We start from the raw sequence: 6,807 nt of genomic DNA, 5'->3' as shown, positions 1-6,807 counted from the left end.
GCGACAGGTTGTATGCCGTTCTGCAGTTGACCACATGTATGTGTAGATCTTTTCTCGCAGGTAGTAGGACATTCTCTATACAAATTCTATTATTTTTCTAATAAATTTTATGCAAAGTTGAGCAATAACGAAGTAGCAGAATGTGCATCGAGAAAAAAGTATGGAAACATTTTTAATAATCGTGCAAGAGAACTACACTGGCAGGTAAAGATTATTTGTTTAAAAGAAGTGTCGGGGAAGGAGTCTGTGGCCGGTTGGCAATGTGACTATGCGTGCGCTTGGGATGTGGTGGTATGAAAAACTTGCTGTCTGGAAGAATAGCGTGGCTTGTCATAATTGCAGTGGCGATATATTAAGGATGCAAGAAGATATATTGCACTGCATGACGAGATGTAAATGTGCCGCAGAGATGCCACCAAAATAGGTGACGTTCACATTAAGAACGCATCGAACCAGCTAAGTTTATCAAGAAATTTTTTGTGAAGTGCAGTATCTCAGTGACATCTTTGCGTACCTCTTTCGACATAATTTCAATAAAAGACAGTGTAATGAACATGGTTTCTTTTATTATCGAATCTTTCACCATAAAGCAATAGTAAATTTGACACTTAAAGTCGCTTCACGAAAATCTTTTAGGCATTGCAGTAATATAGTAGATTTCATTGGATCCACAATTAATTTTACTATGTGGCAGTGTTGCATGTGCATGATTAGAAATACAGATTGAATGAATGTGTGCATGAATATATTATTACTATTATTATTACTACTACTATTTGACAAAGGCAACGGCCTTGCCGCAGTGGATACACCGGTTCCCGTGAGATCACCGAAGTTAAGCGCTGTCGGCCGTGGTCGGCACTTGGATGGGTGACCATCCAGGCCGCCATGCGCTGTTGCCATTTTTCGGGGTGCACTCAGCCTCGTGATGCCAATTGAGGAGCTACTCGACCGAATAGTAGCGGCTTCGGTCAAGAATACCATCATAACGACCGGGAGAGCGGTGTGCTGACCCCACGCCCCTCCTATCCGCATCCTCCTCTGAGGATGACACGGCGGTCGAATGGTCTCGATGGGCCACTTGTGGCCTGTAGACGAAGTGGTATTACTATTTGACATGTGACATACACTGAAGACCCAAAGAAACTGGTACACCTGCCTAATATCGTGAAAGGCCCCCGCAAACCCGCAGAAGTGCCGCAACACGACGTGCCACATTAACTCGACCAGCGCCTGAAGTAGTGCGGAGGGGAACTGACGGCATGAATTCTGCACGGCTGTCCACAAATCCGTAAGAGTACGGCGGGTGGGGGATCTCTTCTGAACAGCACGTTGCAAGGCATCCCAGATAGGCTCAATAATGTTCATTTCTGGGGAGTTTGGTGGCCAGCGGAAGGGTTTAGACTCGGAAGAGTGTTCCTGGAGCCACTCTGTGGCAATTCTGGACGTTCGGGGCGTCGCATTGTCTTGCTGGAATTGCCCGAGTCTGTCGGAATGCACAATGGACATGATTGGATGCAGGTGATCAGACAGGATGCTTACTCACGTGTCACCTGTCAGAGTCGTATCTAGATGTTTCAGGGGTCCCATATCACTCCAACTCCAGATGCCCCTCACAGAACAGAGCCTCCACCAGCTTCAACAATCCATTGCTGACACGCAGGTGCACAGATTCATGAGGTTGTCTCCATACCCGTACACGTGCGTCCGCTCGACACAATATGAAACGAGACTCGTCCGAGCAGGCAACATGTTTCCAATCACCAACAGTCCAATGTCGGTGTTGACGGGCCCAGGCGAGGCGTAAAAAAATGGTTCAAATGGCTCTGAGTACTATGGGACTTAACATCCGAGGTCATCAGTACCCTAGAACTTAGAATTACTTAAACCTAACCAACCTAAGGACGTCACACACATCCATGCCCGAGGCAGGATTCGAAGCTGCGACCGTAGTGGTCGCGCGGTTCCAGGCTGAAGCGCCTAGAACCGCTCGGTCACGGCGGCCGGCCGAGGAGTAAAGTTTTGTGTCTTGCAGTCATCAAGGTTACACCATATCGATGGTGTTTCGTTGAATAGTTCGCACGCTGGCACTTGTTGATTTCAATGTACAGCAGTTTGCGGAAGAGTTGCACTTCTGTCACGTTGAACGATTCGCTTCAGTCGTCGTTGGTCCCGTTCTTGCCCGATCTTTTCCCGGCCGCAGCGATGTCGGAGATTTGATGTTTTACCGGAGTTCTGATATTCATGGTACCTCGGAGATACTTTGTCCCATGGCTCGTGCACCAACACCACGTTGAAATTCACTTAAATCTTGATAACCATCCATTATAGCAACAGTAACCCAAGTAACTACTGCGCCAGACACTTGTTGTCTTATATAGACACTGCAGACTACAGCGCCGTATTCTGCCTATTTACATTTCCCTGTATTTGAATACGCATGCCTACACTAGTTCCTTTGTCGCTTCAGTGTATTTTGTCATGTTGTTATGCTCTGTGGTACGAAAATTAATCAGGGGTATTGCCTTCGCCCGTCTTCCGTGTATCACGTCAGTAAGAATTAATATATCTCTTGTTTACAATTCTAATTTCATTACTCTGCAAACACGCAAAAGCAAAATTTCATAACTGTATGTGCTTCCAGCATTTTCGTTGTAACGCAGTCTTAGTTAGTCTGATGTACTCATCGTAACACCTCTTAATTAAGCAGATTAATTAAACAGGAAATTCCGACGGCCACGTTACTCGTTGGAGAGATAAGCTAACTGGAATGCTTCCCATTCACATGTTGCTAAAAACGCGATGGTCACTCTCTCTCAAATCAACTGGAGGTATAATATAACGTTAACTTTCAGTAAAAGGTGACTGTGTAATTTTAGCTATTTTCGTTCATAAAATGGTTGTAACACTGAAAATAGCAGTACATGCGTAGTGGGGAGCCGATATTTATGTCTACTTGAGTATGGCAGATAATCCGATCGAATGTAAATAATTCTTTGCAAACTTTTTGAGTAGCTTTAAGCTTAAATCGACGGTACGTCGTGAGTCGTGTTGGGATATCTCTGTCTATAAGAGCGTAGCTAGTGGAGAGCAAGTTAGAATTCCGGTGCAGCGCACTGTTTGAATCTTCCAGGAACTTTCATAACGGCACACACTCGGCTGCTGAGTGAAATATTCATGGTGATACTCAGGGTCATTTGTCGCGGAATCTCAAAATTAGACTGCCGTCCGCCACCACTCTCGTCGTAGCTGAAAATTACAGACGTCTCTGGGTTCAAGAAGTTTCCAGTACTGCTGTACTTTCAGTTCACGATTATTTTGCTCTTGTTACCAACCAATTTGAAAAGCTTCTAAATATGTCAGTACAGAAAGTATTCACATGTATGTGAGCGTTATTTGACTGTTAGTAAAATATTACGTGCAAATCTCAAGCCAACTCTCCCATCACAGTGAAGTGCATTGTATGTAGTAGGTACCTATTATGAACTGGTAGGGTTAGTATATTTAGTGGTTGTTAAACACAGTTTCCAAACAGTTTTACGTTTTTATATTTCTGTATTTGGCCAACTACAGACCACAAAGAACTTAATACTTCTTGGCTCTTCCTCTCTTCTCCTTCCAGAATCTCTTCATTCTTTCGCTTTTTTTTCGTCTCCTCCCGAGAATGATCCGTTTGCGCCTATTGTTTGGTGGTTTCTCTTGAAATGATTTTATACTGTTGACTCTGCTTCTGAACTCTCCTCTACTCTGGACCATCTGTGACGTAATTCCAACTCCGCTGCATCCCTCTTCACTTCACCTACCCATTTCGATGTGGCCTTTAACACCACTGCGTAGTTGAAGACCCTTTTGTTCAGTCTGTATTCATCCATCCTTAGTAGGTGTCCGGAGTATTTCAACTTCCGCTTTCTCAATATGCCCGTGATCTTTTCAACGTACCTTTAGAGTTCCAAATCCCATCAGTAACCTTCCGTGGTCCGAGTGTTTTCCCCAGAATCTTCCTTTCTTTCCTTTCGAGTTCTTAAAGTTCTGTTTTTTTTTTTTTTTTAATTTAAAATTAGGCACTCCGAAGCCTACAATCCTTCAGGTTGTACTACCGGGTTATATTGTCTGCTTTTGGCCTTGTATGATAACGCCCGTTTGTTGTACTTATTCTGTGTTGGCTTGTAGGCCAGGTAGTTTTCTGGCTCTTCCTTTGTTTACCTCCTTAGCCAGTGCGTTGGGTTGCATCCATTCGGTATTTAAACTTTCTCTGTCCTCTTAATCTTCCCATGATTTACTTCCCTGCATCTCTCAGTTTGGTGACTGTACTCCATATATTCTCTCTTTTTATAGGACATTAGAAGACCCGTTTTTTCTGCAATTTCACGAAGTCTCTCCAGCATCTTTCGAGCGTCTTCTCGACTAATGACTAAGTGGCCAAGGTCATCGGCAAAAGCTAAATACCTCATTTCCAGGTTCTGTCTTTTGCTCCCAAGGTGTATGTCTCTAATTCCTTCCAAATTCAGAGCGTCTTCCGAGGTTTTCACGATTTTCTCTAGTACGGTGTTGGAGTTGATTGCGGGTCATCCATTTCCTTGTCTGACCCCTTTCCTAATTTCAAACGGATCACAAATTTCTCCAAAGAACTTGACTTTCGAGTTGGTATCTGTCAGTGCTTGTTCAATAATTTCTCTCGGTTTTCTGTCTGTTCCAAACTCTTCCATGGTACTAAATAATGTCTTTCCGTCTATCGAGTCATATGCCATACTTAAGTCGACAAAGATCACGACAGTGTTCTGGCTCCTTAGACGTCTTGTTCGCAGAATGGTTTTTTGGTTGAATATGTGTTCGTCGCATGATCTTCCTTTCCAGAACAGCTTCGTGTTCTCCAGTAAGGTGATCAGCCTGTTCTTCAACTCTGCTCTACATAACTCTAAATACTATCTTACAGGCGATTGGAAACAGAGAGATCCCCCCTGTTACTATTTGAATTCGTTCGGTTACCCTCGTTATGAAGTGGATGTAGGAGCGCACATTTTAGTCATTTGGGATCTGACCAGTGTTCCATATTTGTTCTATAAGGTGATGGATTCATTCTACGACGATCTTTCCTCCGATTTTCCACGTTTCTGTCACAATGTCATCTTCCTCTGGTACTTTGTTATCTTTGAGTACTTTGATTATCTGTTTGATCTCCTCTAGACTTGGGTTTGGAATATGGATTCTGATGGATTTGTTTCTTGGCATCCAGTCCTCCCTTGGGCATGGGTGTGTGTGTTGTTCTTAGCGTAAGTTAAAGTTAGATTAAGTAGTGTGTAAGCCTAGGGACCGATGACCACAGTAGTTTGGTCTGGTGAACTGTTTAAATTGAAAAAAACGGGAAGTAATAGCAGAAGGTTTAGGAGGGAAGAAAACCTGTATATTAGCGACTTCTTAAGATTCCAATTTCTTACCGTATGTTCAGCATCCGATCTTTCTCTGAAATGTGTGAGATAGTTATCTCTAACCTGCTGCAGCTGATGCTGGTTGTCAGGCTATCTGAAATTCGAAATATTATGAAGTCTTCATCTCCAACCTATCGGTCAAATTGAAAAAAGCACTGACCTCAATCACAAAATATTTTATTTAATTATGACATTATTTAGGCAGGTTAAGGCGTGCATGTAACATAACACTTTTCCTTCGTTTATTTATCTTTTTATATATTTCTTTTACATGTGCTCTTCCCTTCTAATATTGCGATGGTTCCCTCTCCTTTCTGCTGTTACGTACTTCCCTGTTTCGTATCGCGCCTGCTCTATGGGTCGTCTGCACCCTCAGTCCTCTAGGCTAGTGTTTGCTGTTACATAGTTTTCCTCTCAATGTTTCCGGTAGCACAGCACGAGGAACGACCTTCATGGAATTCACTTAAGTAATTCCACACATGTGATTTCTCTTTCCTTCTTAATTGCATTTTACATATTCCGAGACTCTGGTGACTTATGATGTCAGGTAGTGATGTCGGTTTTTTCGGATTTTTCTAGGTCCCCTCTTTTATCCAATTGACACAAAACTTTTGCTCCGTGACAACATTGAGATGAGGATGACAAACGATGGGTAAGTGATTTCATTTGTAAATAAAGTATTTTAATTTATTTTAATTCAGTTTATAAATTTTAGCCAAATAATTCCTTATCTGAGATTTCAAACTTGAGCACTTCCTCCCATTATCTTGTAACACAATATTTTCATTATTACAGTCAAATTGTAAGTGTTCCGAAACCGGTCGTGTATACAATGAAAGATTGTTGATTCAGCAGATATTGTGCGATTTCTTCATTTCAAAAAATTGACTTTTACACTTACGGCTGCCAATAAGAAGAACTGTCGGCGTATTTTTTGTTAGCGGTGTGCGTTTTCTAGTCTAGTAGTCGGACCTTGGAGTCTTTCTGAAAGCAACTGATTGCTGTCATTGGTGTTGGAATAGCGAGGATGTTAACCCAGTCTATTGGGTCCTTATTCAGACTGTTTCAGAGATGTAGCACTACCCAGAAGTGACCTGGGTCCGCCAACAAACGTTTCCCTGTAAAATCTTCAAAGCAGTTCGTAGCGCAATTTGCCTTGTTGACCGCTCAGCACTATCAATGCGTAGACTTTGCGATACAGCGCGGTGTCGACAACGAGGAGACGAGGGGGGGGGGGGACTACTATCGTTTTCTATGAATTACTTGTGATTTGAATTCGAGATCGACCCATAGAAAACTTTTGAAAGGCTAACTATAAGTTTCCACGATATTCATTATTGCATTACGAAGTTAATATCTTGCGTACCGTATCATGCACGTA

General features: G+C 42.7%; 1 pseudogene; it reads left to right on the top strand.

Annotated features, from left to right (window-relative positions):
- Window positions 1-784: 784 nt before the first annotated feature.
- On the top strand, window positions 785-902 carry LOC126164315 (5S ribosomal RNA; annotated as a pseudogene).
- The last annotated feature ends 5,905 nt before the right edge of the window (window positions 903-6,807 follow it).

This window comes from Schistocerca cancellata, chromosome 2 (genome assembly GCF_023864275.1).
Source record: "Schistocerca cancellata isolate TAMUIC-IGC-003103 chromosome 2, iqSchCanc2.1, whole genome shotgun sequence".
In the NCBI taxonomy this organism is placed as follows: Eukaryota; Metazoa; Arthropoda; class Insecta; order Orthoptera; family Acrididae; genus Schistocerca; species Schistocerca cancellata.
This window is presented reverse-complemented; position numbering and strand designations above follow the sequence as displayed.